The sequence below is a fragment of the Phocoena phocoena genome, chromosome 2 (genome assembly GCF_963924675.1).
Source record: "Phocoena phocoena chromosome 2, mPhoPho1.1, whole genome shotgun sequence".
In the NCBI taxonomy this organism is placed as follows: domain Eukaryota; kingdom Metazoa; phylum Chordata; class Mammalia; order Artiodactyla; family Phocoenidae; genus Phocoena; species Phocoena phocoena.
Genome location: NC_089220.1, coordinates 152,940,707 through 152,949,933, shown reverse-complemented (window position 1 = coordinate 152,949,933; position 9,227 = coordinate 152,940,707).

Below are 9,227 nucleotides of genomic sequence, written 5' to 3'. Positions count from 1 at the left end.
TTGCCCCACCTTGTCCTTTTTTCTCATTTTAATTTTGTCTTGCCATTCTTGGCCAGAATATGCATATGCGTCTGGGGATCAACAGAATGCCTGATACAATGGAGTGCTCGGTGAATATGTGTGCAATGAACAGTTGGATGGGTGAATTTTAAATCCTTTAGAACGATCTACTAGAAATTATAACTCTTTTTGGACTTGTGAAACAAAGAAACGGTTTCTGTGGTTTTTAAACTTTGCTCATTTATCTTTTCAAAGGGCTTTTATTTTACCTCCAAGAAAATAAAAGTTACACCATTTTGCATGTTCAATGTGTATTAGTCCCTTTCAACTGTATGACTGTCATCTCAGCAAAACAATTATTCCAGTTTCTTGGTCATTCCACCTTTTAGTTGCATCAGGGTTTTACATGTTAATTAAGTAATTAACTGTGATTAAATCATCAAACCTAAAATGAATATCTCCCCACTCACATGAGACATCCTCATTAATCTTATACTAAGTCAACCAACAATTTGCATATTGTACTAAAAAAGTGCTGTTAAAAAAAACCTCTAGTTTCTCATCGCTTTGGCAGTGATGAATGAATAGCCTTTCTAATAATGATGCCTGGGGTGGTTGGTCTTCAGGGTGAACGTATTATTATTAGACTTGCACAGAGATATCTATTAGTGTCATTGCACTTGTATTAGCCAGGGTTCTCCAGAGAAACAGGACCAATAGGATATGTGCAGATATACAGAAAGAGATTTATTATCAGAGATTGGCTCATGAGATTATAGAAGCTGAGAAGTTACACAATCTGCAAAAGAGCAGGAAAGCCTCCCGTGTACAGCTGACCCTCAAACAACACAGGTTTGAATTTCGCGAGACCACGTATACGCAGATTTTTTTCAATAGTAAATACTACAGTACTACATGACCCCAGTTGGTGGAATATATGGATGACAAACCACAGATACGGAGGAACCTCAGATATGGAGGACTCACACATATGGAGGTAAGTTATACGTGGATTTTCAACTGTGTAGAGGGTCTATGACAGAGGCAGTATAATATATTCGCAATAAAAATAATAATAACTCACATTTATTGAGTCTTAACTTTGTGACAGGCTCTAAGTATTTTAAATTTAACTCACTTGGGACTTCTCTTTTGGCACAGTGGTTAAGAATCCACCTGCTAATGCAGGGGACACAGGTTTGAGCCCTAGTGCGGGAAGATCCCACATTTCGTGGAGCAACTAAGCCCATGCACTACAACTACTGAGCCTGTGTGCCACAACCACTGAAGCCTGCACACCTAGAGCCCGTGCTCCACCAAAAGACAAGCCACCGCAATGAGAAGCCCGTGTACCAAAATGAAGAGTAGCCCCCGCTCGCTGCAACTAGAGAAAGCCCACACGCAGCAACAAAGACCCAATGCAACCAAAACTAAAAAAAAAAATAATAATTTTTGTTAGATTTAATTTGCTTAATACCTCCAATAATCCTATAACAGCTGCTAGTATTATTATTTCCGTTTTACAGATGAAGAAATCGAAACACAGAGAGATTGAGTAACTGTCTCAGATCATATCACTAATCAAAAGTGAAGCTGTCATTTGAACCCAGGCACTCTGATCCCACAGTCCATTGCCTTAGACAGGGAAGAATTTGTTATTCAATAAATGGAGCTAGGAAAATTGATTATCCATATAAAAATGTAATTAGTTCCCTACCTCACACCATACACAAAAATCAATTGTAGGTAAATTAAAGACTTAGTTGAAAAACTTTTTAACTTTCAAGAACATATAGTAGAATATTTATCTTAAGAGTGAAAAAGGATTGCTTAAACACACCACCACAAGATAAAACAAGCCATAAAGGGAATATATATATATATATATAGATACACACATATATAATACATATTTGACTACATTAAAATATAAAACTTGTATATGAAAAAAAGGATATATTAAAAGTGAAAAGACAAGCCATGCACTGGAGGAAAGTGTACAGCCACTGAAAAGTTCTTATCTATTGTAAAGAACTCATACAAATAAATAATAAAAAGACTCTCAAATAAGTAGAAAACTAGAACGACGATTTGAACTAGCTATCCACAGAGAGGAAAATCAAATGACAGAAGTATGAAAACATGCTTAACCTCTCTACTAAGGAGGAGGAAACTTATTTTAAAAAATAAAATATCATTTCACATCAGACTGGTCCAAAGAATTAAATCAGACAAATACAAGTATTGGTGAGTATGTGAGAAAATGGGAACCCTCATACACTGTTCCAAAGAGTATAAATGGGTAAAATTATTGAGGAGGGTAATTTGCATTAAAGGTGTACTTATGCTGTGACTTAGGTGGTCAGATGTAACTCTAGATAACTAATTTTCACTTTGTATAGTATTTCATGGGGCAAGCATGCTACCATCCTACTGATAGGCATTTAGGCTGTTTCTAATTTTTACTATTACGATATGGCAGTCAACAATGGTCAAGGTTTCTTTTTACACTCGTGAGAAAGTTCCCCTGAAGCACGGTGAGCACAAGCTGTACATGGAAATAATCCCCACCGTTTACTGAGAGCTTGGGTGCCAATTGTTGTACCTGCATTATTTCATTTAAAAGGGTAATCACTGTGTTACTGTAGAATTTAGGTTTCTTATTGCTTCCAGAAATTCCACGTTGATATAATCTGCAATTTTAACTTTAGCCACTAGGGGACAACTTACATCAACATTAATTTTACAACCAAATTCTGGAATCACAGGTTTGTGCTGAAAAGAACATGCTGCCCCACTGTGCAAACTTTTCCCTTTTTTCTTCCCCCTTGGGAGAAGGAAGCATTTATTACTTGCAGCAAGTAAGGAGAACAAGGATATTTCCCAAAGCACTGTCTCCCAAACTTTTCCTTTTAGAGATGCCAAAATAATAATAATAATAATAATAATAACCTGCTTAGTGGGTGGCGGAGACTGAACTAGAACACAATTCTGAGTCTTAAAAGAATAATCTTAGGGCGATGTTTGATATAAGTATCTTCTAAGGTCTTTCCAGTTCTAACATAAATTAATTCTAAACCAAGGATTTTCTGAAATGCTGTACATTTAAAATCCACACCATGCTTTAGACTTTGCTCTTTTACAAACCAGTCTCAGTTTCAAAGGGCACGGTTCCCTTTATGCTTTTTCTCCACTTTGATAAAATATGAACAGTGTTGGTTACGACACAGGCCCAAAACAAATGGCCAAGCTGCCCTCAGAGCTGGATCCTGGCTGTGCCAGCTCCAGCCAGCCAACATGCCTGACCTAGAACTCCACCAAGCTGAAATCATCATTCCAGCCAGATGGTCTCCTTGGCAACAGATGCCTTAGGTGTTGGGACTGTCACTGTTCCCGTGGGCTCAATGGGGAACATGGGCAGTTTGGGGAAGTAGCTGGTACTCAGTTCAGAGCCTGGTAGTGGTCTGCCTCGCCCCCAACCCCTTATCCAGAATCATGCAAATGTCCTTTTGGAAAAAGCAGGACGAAAAACTGAGTCACCTACTAGGAGCCGTTTGGGAGACACCAGGCAAATTCCCTCCTCCAAAATTTCTGCCTTTCCACCCCAGGTTAACATTTTACTATTAAAAATCTTTTTTGTTTGTTTTTTCTACTGAGATATAATGGACATGTAACATTGTATCCATGTCAGTTGTACAGCATGACAACTTGATATATGCGTATACTGCAAACTGACCACCACAATGAGTTTAGTTAACATCCTAGATCGGAAAGAATTTGAGCACCCAGGAGTCCCATGGTTGAAATGCCAATCACGTGTAACTGGAAGACCTGCCAGAAAGAGAACAGGCAAAGCCCTGGGTCAGGCTCCAGGGGATGTGGGGTGAGCAGTACACAAACAAGAAGAACAGCTCGTGAAAGCCCAATTGAGAAAATGCCAAACACAGGATTGCCTACCGCACAGAGTTGCCAGAAGGAAAACTACTGCCCAGAACAAGTAGATCTGCTCATTACTCAGGTATAAATATGGCAAATGGAATCCATTGTCAAAGAGTCTGGCACTAAAGGGAATTCTTAATCTAAATTTTATGTGGGAATTTGTATAAGTCCTCTAGCTATTTCCTGCCTCAGTTTCCCTAAAATATCATGCTCTCTCTCCCTAATAATAGTAAAGATTTTGCCTTTAACTAACCTTGGCAAAGAAAGAGTCGAATTCTCTATTTTTTATTCTTACTACTAAAACTGTGACCATAACGGCTGAAAACTGTCTCTCAGCTATCAGATCCATGGGTATTTTTTATTAGAAAGTTTGACTTTTGGGTTTTTTTCTTTTTTCCTGCCTGTAGCCTAGTATCTTCTGTCTTTTCTTCGTATGTACCTTAATGTCTTATTTCTCACCATGAGCATGATAAAATCATGAAGACCTTTCTCAAAAGCCTTCATATTACACATAGCTGTTGGCCTAGGAATTCTACTCAGGAAAAAATAAATATTTGTGTCTGATTTTAAGAACAAAGAAATTCTCAGGCTAATCATTACTCATTCATTCATTCTTTTTTAACATTTTTATTGAAGTATAGTTGATTTACAATGTTTCAGGTATACAGCAAAGTGATTCGGTTATACATTTTTTTCTTCTTTTTCAGATTCTTTTCCATTATGGGTTATTATAAGATACTGAATATAGTTTCCTGTTCTATACAATAGGTCCTTGTTGTTTATCTGTTTTATATACAGGAGTGTGTATCTGTTAATCTCATTCCTAATTTATCCGTTCCCCCTCCCCTTTGGTAACCATAAGTTCATTTTCTATATCTGTGAGTCTATTTCTATATTGTAAATAAGTTCATTTGTATCGTTTTTTTAGATTCCACATATTAATGATATCATATGATATTTGTCTTTTTCTAACTTATATGTCCATCCATGTTGCTGTAAATGGCATTATTTCATTCTTTTCTAATGGCTGAGTAATATTCCATTGTATATATGTGTCACATCTTCTTTATCCATTCATCTGTCCATGGACATGTAGGTTGCTTCCATGTCTTAGCTATTGTAAATAGTGCTGCTGTGAACATTGGGGTGCATGTGTCTTTTCGAATTAGAGTTTTCTCCAGGTACATGCCCAGAAGTGGGATTGCTGGATCATTTGGAAGTTCTATATTTGGTTTTTAAGGATCCTCCATAGTGTTTTCCATTGTGGCTGCACCAATTTACATTCCCACCACCAGCGTAGGAGGGTTCCCTTTTCTCCACACCCTCTCCAGCATATACTGTTGTAGATTTCTTGATGATGGCCATTCTGACCAGTGTGAGGTGACACCTCATTGTAGTTTGGATTTGCATTTCTCTGATAATTAGTGATGTTGAGCATCTTTTCATGTGCTTTTTGGCCATCTGTATGTCTTCTTTGGATAAATGTCTATTCAGATCTGCCCATTTTTTGATCAGTTTGTTTGTTTCTTTGATACTGAGCTGTATGAGCTGTTTGTATATTTTGGAAATTAAGCCTTTATCGGTTGCATCATTTGCAAACATTTTCTTCCAGTCCTCAGGTTGTCCTTTCATTTTATTTATGATTTCCTTTGCTGTGCAAAAGCTCTCAAGTTTAATTAGGTCCCATTTGTTTATTTTTGCTTTATTTTCCATTACTCTAGGAGACGAGACAGATCCAAAAAAATATTGCTGCAATTTATGTCAGTGTGCTGCCCGTATTTTCCTGTAAGAGTTTTATAGTACATTCATTCATTCTTGAAATAAGCAATTATTGAGCAGTAACCATGCCCCAGGCACTGGGGGCACAAAAAATAAATTCACATAATTCAAGCCCTGTAGCTATAGTCAGAAACACTGAATTGCAGTACAGTGTCCTTGGGTACAATCACAAGAGGTACGTAGAGAAAAATCACCCCGCATTCTATATGAAGCATCTATATAATACCTTTCCAAGTTCCCTCAAGCCCCTAGCATGGGGAGAAGTATTGTTTCTGTGTCTATCAAACATCTCATCTGAGACCCACCAATGTCAGCTGTAAGCTGGGAAAGATCTAGGAACTCTTAGTGCAGTGACATTGGGCAGCTCCGGGGGACAACACGCCAGTGATGGAGACCTGGATGCTAAGTTAGACTCCGGGTAGTAGATGGCAGAATCAAGCTACTTGGATCCTGCTGTAAAGAGAACATGCTAGAACCCCTTCCCACCTTTCCTGGTTTCCAAGTGGAAGGCATCACTTAGACTGAGTCTTGCCTTATTTTGGCTGGTAGCAAATTCCTTAGTGTTTGTTTGGTGACAGTATCATTGAGAAGTCTGACTCCCGCCCCACCCTGCCTCTGAGTGTTTACTGTCTGCAAGTTGCTAGAAACAAAATGTTCTAGCACAGAGGTGAGTGATCTCCGTAGGAGAGAGAGCAACCCTCAGGGTTGAGCCGTACTGATGGTGTCCCTGGTTTCCTTGCCTAGAATATTGGTTAGCAGAGCAGATAAAATACAAAAGCAATAGTGAAGGATGAGAGAGAGGAGTGGAGGAGGAGAGAGGAGGGAAGGAAGAAAAGTAGGGTGAAAGTGGTCAGGATATAATATACAGATACACAGCAAAAAGTGGTCCCAGCCCCTTAATGGAGTCTCAAGTGCAAAACCACAACTGTGCTTAACCTCATATGAGAAAGTTCGGAAATGGAAAGAGTGGTTACTTCCACTCGTCCTTTGATTTTTTTTTTTTTTTTTTTTTTTTTTTTTTGCCACACCACACAGCTTGAAGGATGTTAGTTCCCCGACCAGGGATCAAACCCAAGCTCCCTGCAATGAAAGTATGGAGTCCTATCCACTGAACCACCAGGGAATTCCCATTCCTTTGAAATTTTACTTCCACTCTTCCTTTGAAGTTTTAAATCCTCTTTTTTTGTTGTTTTTTTTTGGGGGGGTTGATTTTTTTTTTTTTTGTACAAAGAGGGGTTGCCAAAGTGTCCTAAATGGGAAAAAAGAACACAAAGGTAAAAACCTGAGCCAGGCTTTTATCTTCACGTCCTTGGTAGTTACTAGAGTTTCCCATGCATTAGGCATGAGGGAGACAAGGAAGGAAGCAGTAGATAAGACTTGGCTTTTTCTGTAGCTTCTGTGTTCTTACAATAACTCCCTACTGCAAAAAAATATACATATATATATTATATATATTTACATTACTGTTTTATATATATATGTATATAATATATATTACTTTATTACATATTACTATTTATATATATATAATAATATATAAAATATATGATTGTAATTCTGGACTTGAGTCTCTAGAGGGAGGCAGAGGAACATGAGAAAAGCTGCAGTGAGCCACCACACACAGGGCTGTCTTAGACGCGGTAAGAGGATGGCTGTACTTCATGGACCAGACAAGATGAGAAGTCAGAAGAATAGGTTCTTCTGCCTTGAAACTGTGTATCCCACCTTTAATCAGTGTAATCTATACAATTTTAAAGAATTAGTAAGAAAAGAGCTACATATCATAGAGCAATGCAGAATTACTGAGTTCATGTCATAAAAGGGCTGTCAGGTCATCTTGTCGACCCTCTCAGCAGCTGATGCGAGGCAGCAGGAAAATGTGTAGGAATCAGAGCCCGGGACCAGCGCCCTCTAGTTATGCAAACTTCACCAAGTTATTTGTCTTCTCAGAGCCCCAGATTTTCATCAGTAAAAGGGTAAGAGTCATAATTTCTGCCTTGCTGGGTTGCTGTAAAAACTGATAAATGAAAAACTTCTTCATAAAACAGCAAAGAATTACATGGCTCGTAGATCCAATTATTATTATGACCCGTGTGTTCAAGCCATGAGGTTGTCTACCTAATCCTGTTCTTAAAGTTCCCCCGTGAGAGTCCACAGACCATTAGTTCTATAATAGACAGAAAGGAACTATGGCTACTGCTCTTAGCATCTAACATGGTACTTGGTAAATAGTATATAATTTTTTTTAACTTCTTAAATGAATGAGTCCAAACACTTATGTGTAGGAAAACCATATAATTTAACATCTAAAACAAGTCTTTTTTCTTCTTCTTCTTATGAAAGGGAGCACTGTTAGTAATTTCTCCAGGAAACAGGTCAAAAGCAGGTCTGCCCTGGGCCAACTGGACATGGGACACACAGTTGCTCTACTTATGTGACACTTACTATGAGGTGGACACTGCCCTGAACATACTATAGTATGTTCTCATCTAACTTCATAGCAATCCAATTGAGGTTGGTACCATTACTAACCATATTCAAAAAATATTTAATGAGTACCTTCTACATGTCCCAAGTCTTCTAGATTCTGAGGATACATCAAAAGACAACCACAACAAAAGCAGTGATTTCTCTCCTTTATGGGTGGGCGATGAGAAAGACAGCAAACAATAGATGTAATAAATAAATACATTACATGCATACTAGAAGGTAATAGTGCTGTGGATAAAAGAAAGAGATTTGGGGAGTTTTGAATGAGAACATTTGGGTACAGAAATATCACACAAGTAGCCACAATTCCACCTAAAGCAATCTATCTCCAGTTCTTGCTTTCAACCTCAGCGCTGTTCTCTCTTTCAGCTCTGATGTGCCCCTAGCCTTGCTCTGCATTCACATTGATTTCCTCCATTTATTTCCTCCATAAGCGGCAGAGAGGAGCGCACAAAACCTGGCCCTCCTTCTCTGGAACTCAGCTAGGTAGCCCCCATCCACACCAGACATTGGCCACGACTGATGACTTGGTTTGGGTCACAGCTGAGTTTACCCTGCACATGGGGCCCCTGGAATTGCCAACCTGAATGAAGGCTTTGCCTGAGAATTCTGTGTTTGTAGGTTTTGGGAAACAGCCAGACAAACCCACCAGACAGGAGGAAACAAATAACCCTGAGGGGAAGGGTCAGGCTTTCCAAAAGTCTCAATCGCTTGAACTAATTCTGGTCCCTGAGCAGAGTTGAGCCATTGAAGCCACATGAAGCTGAACTTCCCCTGCATCCCCACCCCCACCTCTGCCACCCTGCTCTGTCTCCTGCTGTGCTTCTTGCCCTTCCTCATCTTGTGACTCTGGCAGAACTCCAGGGTGGTTATTCAACCTGTCTCCAGACACCCTGAGCCAAAAAAGAAAGAAAGGATAAGTGCAGGCTCCAGGGCAAAGCTGGCTGCCAAGAGTACTGTCAGTAGCCCAAGGCCGGGCACTGAGCACAAAGGAGTCTTTAACTGTGAAGTTCCCCGCA